The 11,390-nt window shown below is 32.3% G+C and overlaps 1 long non-coding RNA gene across 2 annotated transcripts; it reads right to left on the bottom strand.

Moving 5' to 3' along the window:
• Positions 1 to 277: 277 nt before the first annotated feature.
• LOC127747768 (uncharacterized) lies at positions 278 to 2,665 on the bottom strand. 2 transcript variants are annotated; one of them, XR_008009647.1, is made up of 3 exons: positions 2,371 to 2,665; positions 609 to 918; positions 278 to 536 (listed from the first exon to the last, which is right to left on the bottom strand). It is a non-coding gene; the product is annotated as an uncharacterized LOC127747768 (long non-coding RNA). The 2 variants fall into 2 exon arrangements; XR_008009646.1 differs by having other exon boundaries at positions 278 to 918.
• Between the last annotated feature and the right edge of the window lie 8,725 nt (positions 2,666 to 11,390).

Below are 11,390 nucleotides of genomic sequence, written 5' to 3'. Positions count from 1 at the left end.
TAATTCTAGTAAGAATTCAATTTTTATGATTCAGTTTAAATCAAATCAGACAAAATGTCTGATTTCTAATTCTATTCCCGTGAGTTGTAATATTATTAAAATTATTCTCATTAAAAAGAATTAGTGGTGATAATAAAAAGACAAAATAATAATTTCAAACATGCTCTATATATTCTATTTCAATTCTATTGTTTTGATTCCTAATCAACGAATCCTCTCTAGAATTAATTCAATTCTCTCAAACATTCTATTTAGCTCTAACTTATTAAAAACTTCCTAACACAAACTTAACTCCATTCTTTCAACATTGTTGTTCAACACACTCTTCCTTCTAGTCACTTGGTAACCTGGAAACAAAAGAACAAAATTCATGGAATATAAAATTATACACAAACTAAACAAAAAAACATCCCTAATATCGTATCTCCCAAGTGATGTTTCCATTCTAATTACACCAATGATGGACGCACTAATTTTCGCAGAGAACTTCTCTAAAATCGAGTCATCATAAAAAAATTAAGCATCAGTGTGCATCCCTGAAAATACAAAAAAAATAAATGTAAGAAGAAGAAAGAAACAAAAAGAAAGAAGAAACTTGCAATATATACTTAAGGCCCATTGGAAGCATCATGTGGACTTTAATCTGCCAGTTCTCTGGTCTTTGAGTTCTCTAGATCAAAAAAGCACATATTCTTAAGAAGCATTGGATTTACCAACTAAAGATCATCCTTTGTAGCTAGCAACTAAACCATGAAACCAACTAAAAAATATTTTCTGTGGAATTTGTAATTTGCTTTGGCCACTTAAACAATGTTTTCAGAGTCCATAACTCCAAACCATAACAAAGTGAACAGTGTAGGGAGCATTTTCATCAAACGTGTCTTGCAAGATGTGGTTCGTGATCAATTAAGCCTCAACCTGACAAAGGCGGGGTCACTAATCACATTAGTCATTTGAAACCAATCAAAACAACAATAAATAAACAAACTGACATTTAAGAAGTTCAAAAAAAAAAACTTGAATGCGGCCATGAGAATTGAAAATTGCATCAGTCACAATGGCAATTAACAATGTTCAATTTAGATGGGATGGAAAGGGACCTTAGGTGAATAACATAATTTAACTATTTTAAACTCTATATCACCTCACTTATTATCAGTCTAGACATATGATATATGTAAAGATTACAATTCTCTTTTATGCATGAAACAAACATTATAAAAGAATAGGTGCACCAAAGACATTAAGACAAAGCTGCATCAAAAGTTTCTAATCAAATTTTTCTTGTTTTGATTTTGTGACAACTCAGTTCTTGCTTTAAACAGAATGAATTGTAAAATAAAAGTTTTGGTTATTAATTAGACTTGGAGTATGATTGCAGGGGGAAAATGCTTTGATATATCTCTCATATCTTCGGTCAACACACATTAGAATTTTATAAGTGAACTACTATAAGAAATCAGATGAAATCAATAACTATGACAATAACTTTGATGCACACAATCAGAAGCAGAAAGAATCATTAGGGATAGATGTGGCATAATAAGCACGAATTAAAGAAGGAATAATGATTTTCTAATTGTATATATGAAATCCAAAATGAATTGAAATAAATACCTGTGTACATTGTTGTTAGAACCGAACCGATAATCAAACCGGTCAGGTCATTGGGTCACTGGTTCAACCGCTGGATTACTGGTTGAACCGGTTGACACGGTCCTATATAAATAAAAAATAAAAAATAGCAATCCTAAATACCCTAATTCCTATTCCCTATTCAGCAAGACAGCAACCTTAAAGGCTTAAATAGTTAAATTCTCGGCAACCTCTTAAATAGTTAAATTCACAGCACAAGGCCACAAGCATATTCATAACAGAACAGACAACATAAAAACATAGTCATAACAGCTTCATATTCGTACATTTTTCAATAAGCATATTCAACACAGAACAAATCAACATAACAACATTATTCATATTTCATAGTTTCAAGCTTTCAACAAGCATATTCATCCCAGAAATTTCAAGTTTTCACAACACAATAGAACAACTCCTGATGCATCAGTCAAGGAAGTGCAGAATAGAACAACAGAAAATATATATTGTGAGAACAAGTTTTCGCAACAGAACAGAACAACTCCAGAAAAGAACATATCCTTTCAACTCCAGAACAACAGAAAATATTGATGCATCAGTCAAGGAAGTGCAGAATATATCCTTTCAAGTTTTCACAACAGAATAGAACAGGCATAAGTCATAACAGAAGTGCAGAACAACATTATTCATTATTCATAAGTTTTCAACAAGCATAGAGCAGAACTGCAGAAGTGCAGAAAAGAGGAGAACTGGAGAACAACATATTCAACTAACCTATTTGACAGAGCAGAAGAGCGATGCAACGGCGAGGGCGACGGCGCGGCAACGGCGAGCCAACGGCGAGGGCGATGAGAGACAGGGACGAAGCGGAGCCGCGGGTTTGTACTCTGTTCTGTTCCTTCAGACTTCAGAGTTTAGAATCGGTGTCCGGCAGTGAGACGAAGGAGATGACGGCGGGCGGCTGGCGGCGGTGGCTGGGTGAGCGACACTGACGGAGTGAGGTGAGGTGGTGACGGGAGGGTTCGCCGTTAGGAGATTAGGGTTGGGGAAAAGTGGAAACTGATTTGGGTTTGGGGGTACCGTAGCATATAAGAGAACTTTTCTTTTTTTCTTTTTTTTAAATAAACCAAAACACGTCGTTTTGAAAAATGAAGTAAAAAAAAAAGCTTCCGAACCGGTCGGTTGACCAAAAACCGTCAGTTTTTCGGTTTTTATCAAACTGGTCGGTTCAATCCAATTTTTAACGATTCTCTTCTTTATTCGGTCATATCACTCAACCAAACTGATTAGGAGTCCAATTTATCGGTTTTTTGGTCAAATCGATCAGTTCAGTCCGATTTTTACAACTATGCCTACGTATCATAGCCAAAAAGCATGCTACCAATTTAAGCAGTCCCACTATCAAAAGACAGAATAATTAAAGTACTTACCTAATGAAGTAATGATGAATAAATACAAATTCAATACATCATGCCTCTTAAATAGAAAATATATATATCAAATGAAATTTAAAAGAATAGCAAAGGTCTTGAAATTACTTTAAGATTAGACTCTTCTAAATCAAAATATTGCATGATTTCTTCCTAATAGGAACATAAAATGCAGCAAGAATTTTTGAATTGACAAATGAACCAATAGAAGATGCACTTAATAGGCAGAAAAGGTTAAAAACAATCAATGCCATCATCTTAGCTTCAACTAATGAATGCTCATATTCCTATAGAAATCATATACATGTGAATGCTCAATTTCTTTGCACTCTTTACCTCAGTGCTGTTATAGTTTGGGTCATTGGCATCAAAAGTACCATTGTTATCTGTATCAAGCAATCTATCCCCAAGTATTTCTCCCTTGAGCACAACATGCACAATGATAGTATTAGCCTAAAAGGTTATTCTTTTATTATTAAAATGATCCACTTGATAAACTATATGAACAATTTAACTACTTAAGACATATAAGACATAATTATCATTCAAACTATTTTAAAATATAATTTATCAAGTTTCCAACAACTCATTACATTATTAAAATATAGTGTACAATCTTATCCACTGATTAAAATAACAATAATTAACTTTTGATGATACATGTCTTTTTTATTTCACACAATTGAGTTGCTTTAATAGTTCAAGTACTTGTTCTATAGGTATGATATTGAGTTTAACCCACTAAACAATGATCCTTTCAAAGTTTTCCCAAAAAGAATAGAAAATAGACTAAATGATACAAAAGGTTCAGTTCCTAAACCAACTGTTGTCGCTTTACCTGATCCCGATACATCAGAAAACTATAATTAGATTCACAAAATATTTACTTGGAAGATGAAGGAATTATGATGTTTACATCATAATTATGATATTTACAATAATTACAATAACACCTCATTTGGAGCTCCTGAATACTCAGCATAGTTTCCAACCTCTGATGCATATCCTAAATCTCTAACCTAATAAATAAAGAGTATATTAGTCACCAAAATTACTAATAAGAGTCAACCTGTTAAAAAAACTATTTTACAGCCAAAATTAAAGTAAATCCATAGAAATTCTAAATTATAGTATTAGCATATATAACCTTTGTACCGAAGACAAGCTTTAGAGAATTGAACAACTTCATTATCTATCTTCCTAAAACAATACTTTATTTTTTTGACAAATGAACAAAAAATTCTTCACAAAATGCATAATTACAATTGCTACTAAAAGCGTTTACCAAATGTTTACTATGATTCATATTATAACAAATAAATAGTTACCTATACTTTCAATTAATAACAAATAACTTTAGTTACCTATATCTCTTTTAATTTATCAAATAATTCACATTTTATAGTAAATTTTCACTTTTAGTTTTTGTATGATTTAGATGGATAAAAATGAGTGAATAAGCTCTATTGAATCATAATGTTCAAAAGAAACACACTGTTTTTACCAAGTCCCTACATGAGTTCTCCAAGGCAATTTTAATACTTTCAATGGCATCCTATAAAACTTCGAATCTTGCCAAAAATGATTTCTCAAAAAACAAGTATACCTATCAGAGGGTCTATTCTTCTTCCGCCTTAGCTGACTCTTTTTCCCATCTAAACTCGGCCTAGCTATTAAAATGTGTTTCCTTTTTCTTTACTTTGAAAAAGAAAAAAGAATTATTGAGCTTTGTAAAAAAAATTATCAAATATGGACAAATTTAGTCTAGGAACATAATTTTTTTCATCTCTGCTCTGTGCTTTGTTCCTTGCTATTAACAGCAAAACATGAAACCTAATAATATAAATACACAGTTTAATAAGAATACATATACATAAATACTGTTAAAAAATGTAAAGACTTAAAAGTTTAAAAAAAATTACCATGATTTTAAATGTAGAACTCTATTTTCAATTAACTGCTCCTTGAGGCAAAAAATGAAAGCTGTCAGTTTAGGAAAAAAATAAGGCTACAGCTGGTAAGAGGAAGAAGAAGAGGATTGGACATTGGTGATGAGCTTCTTATGGGGTTCTTTTATCTCCTGAGTGCCAGTGCTGACAACAAACTTTACAGGTTTTTCGGTGAGCTTCTGCTCCTTCCACAGCTGACCAGTGGAGGCAAAAAAAGGCTTCATCTATGTCATCATGCTCCCGTACCTGATTGGAAACCAAACAACACCCCGTCTACCGCCACTAGCTATTCTGCCATCATCAATTGTAGAATCCTTGATCACGGAAATCTTGTATCACTACAATCTTTCTTCAACAAGTATATCGAATTGTCGTCAAGTAAAAACTCACAAAGAGTGATGTTGAATCCCACAGAGATTGATAGATTGAGCAACTTTAGTCAATTGGATATTCTAGTTAAACAAATCATTAATGTGTATTGAGTGTAGAAAAATAAATGATGAAATTGTAAATGAACTTGAAAGTAAATGACTGAATTAAAGAGTGGAAATGTTAATTGCTAGGAATGTAAATTGTATAAAGTAAAGAAAACTAAATAACTGAAAATTAAAGGGAATGGGGGTGATGAACAATAATCAAACAAAGTAAAAGAATGGGTAGATAAAAATAGGGAAGATTATTGGGTTCAGGAGATATTGTATTCTCCTGATCAACATATTCTCATCTCTTCCTCAATCATGCAACTCATTGATCTCTTAGCAATCATGAGTGATTGAATCCCAATTCCTTGGCAATTCGATCTCTCTAAACTTGAACAGTTGCCAATTCCTTGATCTAATTGCTCATGAGAAGAGATGAATCTTCATCACTGATTATACCACACACTCGTCTAGATCCAAGTATTGAAAAAATTATATGTCACTATATCCGACCAACCCCAAACCTAGTCAAGTATGAGAAAGATTCTCTAGCATGATTCCATAATTCCTCTTCTAAGGCTCAAATAGAATCCATGTATATTCAATCTCTTTCTCAAGATAATTGAATACAAGAATGAAAAACAAAAATCTTTCAAGCAAATCAAAAGAAAAATGAAGAGAAGAAGAAAACAAGAATTACGATTGATCCATCAAATTACAATAGAGCTCCTTTCTCCAATGGAGTGGGGTTTAGTGAATAAATCTAAAATTAGACTAAGTACAAGCGAGTAAAGAAAATGTAAAGTGTAGAAAGTGCTCTAGTGTCTCTGGTGTATCCAGTGTATGTTTAAGTTCAAAACTTCTTCTATTTATAATGCTTCCCCCAAGTCTTCACTTGATGTAATTCCTTTGGGCTTTTGGACTTCTATTTACTGTTTAGTTGATTATTTTTTTGTTTTTCATGTTTTATTATAATGTTTTTGTCTTTCTAATTTGCTAATTATTATTGAATTTGTTCTTGATTTTGTTTGTTTAGATAACAAAAAATGGAAGGAGGAGATAATTACATTCCTCCAAAAATTACCGAGGAGAATAGAACAATGGAAATTGAAGCTGAAAATTCTGCTGCTTTTGCTATTAATGACACCACAACTTTTGCTGAACCACAAGTTAATGAAGAAGATAAGGATACAAATATTGAGAATCCAGAAGCTGCTTGTAGGAGAAAGAAATCGTATGTTTGGCAGCATTTTACTGAACTTTCGTTGACTAAGACAAAGGGACAACACCAGGCCAAATGTAATTATTGCCAAAAAAAATACGGTTGTCATCCTACTAAATATGGCACAATTTCTCTAAATAAACATTTAAAGAGTGCTCATAAGTGGATATTTACTAAAGTGGGAAAGAAGGGGACACTTCATGGCTATATGCCCAAAATTGAGGAAGAAGAGCGAGGATCTATGCAAAGCCTTTAAGGGTTATAACTTGAAAGATTGTAAGAAGTCTGTAGCTGAGTTTGTTGTACTTGATGAAATGCTGTTTAAAATTGTTGAGGGAATTGAGTTTTGCAAGATGTTAAATCGATTTGAGCCAAAATTTACGGTACCATCTAGGTTTACAGTATCAAGAGATTGCTTTCAACTTTATTTAGATGAGAAGAAAAAGCTAAAAGAATGGTTGGCAAAGTCATGTGCTCAGATTTGTTTGACAACAGATTGCTGGATATCAAATAAAAATTATAATTATATGAATTTGATTGCACATTTTGTTGATGAAAAATGGAAGTTACAAAAGAGAATTATAAATTTCTGTCAAATTGAGAACCACAAGGGTGATACGATAGGAAGAGAAATCGAGAAATGCTTGAGAGGGTGGGGAATTGAAAAAGTTTTCACAATCATAGTAGATAATGCAAGTTTGAATGATGGAGCTATTACTTATCTTCAAAGAAAATTAGGTGCAAGAGGTGGGTTGGTGTGTGGAGAAAAGTATATACATGTAAGATGTTGTGCACATGTTCTTAATTTGATAGTGAATAAAGGAATTAAAGAGCAACAAACTTCAATTGAAAGCATTAGAAATACTGTCAGGTATGTTAGGTCCTCTCCTCAAAGGACTAAAAAATTTAAAGATTACATTGAAGTTGAGTTAATTGAATCTAAAAAGTCTTGTGTGCTTGAATGTTCTAACTAGGTGGAATTCTACCTATCTAATGTTGGAACATGCCGAGAAATTTGAAAAAGCTTTTGATAGATTTTATGATTAAGAACCTGATTTTTCTTAGATGGTTTGGAGAGGATAGTGGGAAAAAAAAGAAAGTTGGTCCACCTATACCACTTGATTAGCAACATGCTAGATTATTTATTGAGTTTTTGAGAATCTTCTATGAGATAACTTTGAGTTTCTCATCTTCCTTGCATGCTATATCGAACAAATATTTTCATGAAATTGCATCTGTTGCTTCTCAGTTAACATCTTAGAGCCAAAATTATTCTGAATTGTTAGGAAGAATGGCATGTTCTATGAAACATAAATATGATAAATATTGGAGACCAGTTGACAAATTTAATCCATTGTTACTTGTTGCTATTGTATTAGATTCTCAGTACAAACTAGATTATCTTTATTGGTGTTTGGAGGATATTTATAACAAGGAAGTGTCTACTAGCATGATTGGTTTTGTTAAACTCACATTACATACATTGCATTAGTTTTATGAAAAAAAGGTTGCCGATGATAAAGGAAGGGATGATGGTGGAGATTCATCTAGAGATGTTTTCAATGACAATATTAAAGTCTCAGTTTGTACTAAGGGCGTTTCTGAAAATAGAGTGAATATGTGAAAAAAACAAAAAAGAGAAAAGGCTAATGTAGATAGCAAGTCAGATGTGGAGAGATATTTAGCTGAGGATACCGTGGAAGATGAGAATTTTGATAAATTGACTTAGTGGAAAGTGAATGCTTCAAAATAAAGGATTCTTTCTCTCATAAGACATTTTAGATATTCCGGTTTCAACTGTTGCTTCTGAATCATGCTTTAGCACCGGTGGATGTGTGCTTGATGTTTTCCGTAGCTCTTTGTCACCATTAATAGCTGAAGCTTTGATATGCACTCAAAGTTGGTTGTGCCCTTCTAAACAAGGAGATGGAGATCAAGAGTTTGATCAATTTGATAGCAGTCAGAAGATTGTTGAAGGTACATTTATGATATCTTTATTATTTGTGACTTATTTATTTCAAGTAATAATCTTTTATATAAAAAATGAGTAATTTTATATGTTTTGTAGGTTTCACTAATGCATTCACATCACAAGGAATAAGTTGACAACATTAATGGCTATTGATGGATAATGATTATTCTTATGTGGAATTTAAGTATTGTAAACCTTAATATTTTGTGTTATTAGTCATTATAAGACTATAAATTAATGTTTTATGTTTAGAATGCATAAGACTGTAGACTAATGTATAATATTGTGTTATTTATATTGACTTAAATATTTGGTGTTATTAGACAATATTAGTATTGATTGTGGTTATGTTTTAATTTTAGAGAATGGTTGGTTCTTGTTATATTTTTCTAAGTAAATTTTACCATGTCAAATAATGGCTGGAGTCTTGAAAATTTGGATATTTTCACATGCTAGCTTACAAAAAGGTATAAAGGTAATGTAATGTTAACGGCCCGGTTTTCACCTAATATAATTGTGGCCCGAAAGTGTGTAGGTTTCATCGGGTCTAAGGTCGGATTCGAGTATAACAAATAGGCCTGATATATATTTCGAAACGAATCTGGGTCACATCAAACTCGGTTTCACCCGACCCATAAACACTCCTAGTGTCTGCAGAAAATATTATTGAAGGAAGATAACCTGTTGCATGGAGTTTTCTTTGGAAGAGGAAGTTTGCTAATTTGACACACATTACCGCCATGCCATCTTGTTGGAACAAGGTTCTTGGGGCAGAAAGAATTATTGTTAACTGTAAAAATCAAATTCACTTTACTTGAACAATCAATGATTTCATTACAATATAATGGAACCACCAAAAAGTAGAAGCTGAGTCTATAAACTCACATTGTTTGAGAAACTCTACCAATCACATCATCACTCATGAAGTAAATTAGGTACAAATTCCATACTTTATATTAATTCACACAATCGAACCCATGATCCATAAGTATAAAAAAAATATAAGTAGAACTTTTATTTTTGGAACTATTAAAATATCCATATAAATTATAAAATGCACAACCACATGCAACCAATAATTCAACAACTATAAAAAGGAGACACTATAATCAAATTAACATCAAATTTTAAGCAATGAAGTGAAGAAGATGAACCTAGAAATCCACTAAAACAAATAGACAAATTGTTGATTCACAAACCCTAGACAATCAAATTTAAAATAATCGTGTAACACATACCAAATTTGATCACAATGAAACATAGTGAATGAAAAGAAGAAGCATTAAGAGAAAAACAGTGTTGGAACTAAAAGTTACAGAAGAATGTATCTGATTTATTGATTAGAGAGAAAAAATTTGAACTTCTAGGACAAAATCCCTAAATTGTGACCATCGGCGCGGAATCAGCGTCTAACAAACACATCTTATAGACAAGAATTGGTTTCATGGAGAAAAGAACAATAAAAGAGAAAAGCCTTAGATCTAGGGTTCGAAGTCATCATGACCTTTAGAACCAAATCCCTAAAATCGGTGTCGTGTGGGAGGAAATCCGGAGAAGTGACACATGAGCGGTCGAATGAGAAGCGAGCACGTGCACCGTTTGAAAGGAGATTCCACAAAGGAAGGGAAGTTCCACCTCGGATGCGAACCAGTGTGAGTTGCGGAGAGCTCTTCAGTTCGAAGATGAAACCACGCGAATTCTATTGTTTATAGATAGATAGATAGTAGATAATTCTTTTACCATTTGAACTGTAAATTGTAAATTCATAACAAGGGTAAAGTACTAAATTGGTCCCGACGTTTGGGCATAATCCTGTTTTGGTCCTTAAGATTTAAAGTGTCATATTTGAATCCAAAAAAGTTTCATTTAGTTTCAATGTAGTCCCACCGTGAGATCAAAATAATTAACGAAATGTCCTACATGACATTAGTACAAGAATAAGGTCGATAATCTGGAGAATAAGTACAAGATTCAGAGGCACAAAATCAATCGTAGATGCATCAATTCATTTATATATCATTTTTCTTATAATTTAAATGAAATATTTTCTATAGAACCAAGAAAATGATAAATAAATGTATGATGTATCCACGGTTGATTTTGTGTCTTTGGAATTTGTATTTATTTTCCAGATTATCGACCTTGTTCTTGTACTGCTGTCATGTAGGACATTTCGTTAATTATTTAACTTTGACCTCACGGTGGGACTATATTAAAACTAAATGATTTTTTTTTGATTTAAATAATATACTTTAAACCTTAAGGACCAAAATAGGATTACGCCTAAATGTAAGGGACCAATTTAATATTTTAATTAAACTCTTGGTCAAATATATATAATGGGAGAGTGATTCCACTCCTCTTTAATCCATAATATCATTTTTTTTATTGAATGTTATTTCAAATTACTCTTAATTGAAAATTTTATAAAAAAATAAAATAATAAAATTAAAAGATATTTTTAAAAATTGCATAAAAAGAATGACATCATCAATTCCGAGAGTGGCAAAATCATTCTCCATTATAATGTCATCGAAGCAAACTCAAAACAATTTCATAATTCTAACCCAAATAAAGGTGGTGATTTTATTTTAATCCGACTATCTGCACAATTATGCGATGACAACTTGACAATGGATTAAAATAAACAATATTATTAAGAGATAATAAGAGGATTGCTTCTAGTGGGCCGTTGAATTGAGATTATCACCAAACTACCACGTAACAGAAATTATTTGGGTCTGGGCCTTGCAAGGGCAAAATTGTCATTGTGCAATAACCACCACACCGTGAACAACTAAA

Source organism: Arachis duranensis, chromosome 5 (genome assembly GCF_000817695.3).
Source record: "Arachis duranensis cultivar V14167 chromosome 5, aradu.V14167.gnm2.J7QH, whole genome shotgun sequence".
In the NCBI taxonomy this organism is placed as follows: domain Eukaryota; kingdom Viridiplantae; phylum Streptophyta; class Magnoliopsida; order Fabales; family Fabaceae; genus Arachis; species Arachis duranensis.
The sequence above is the reverse complement of the archived record's forward strand: the minus strand, read 5'-3'. Positions and strand labels throughout refer to the sequence as shown.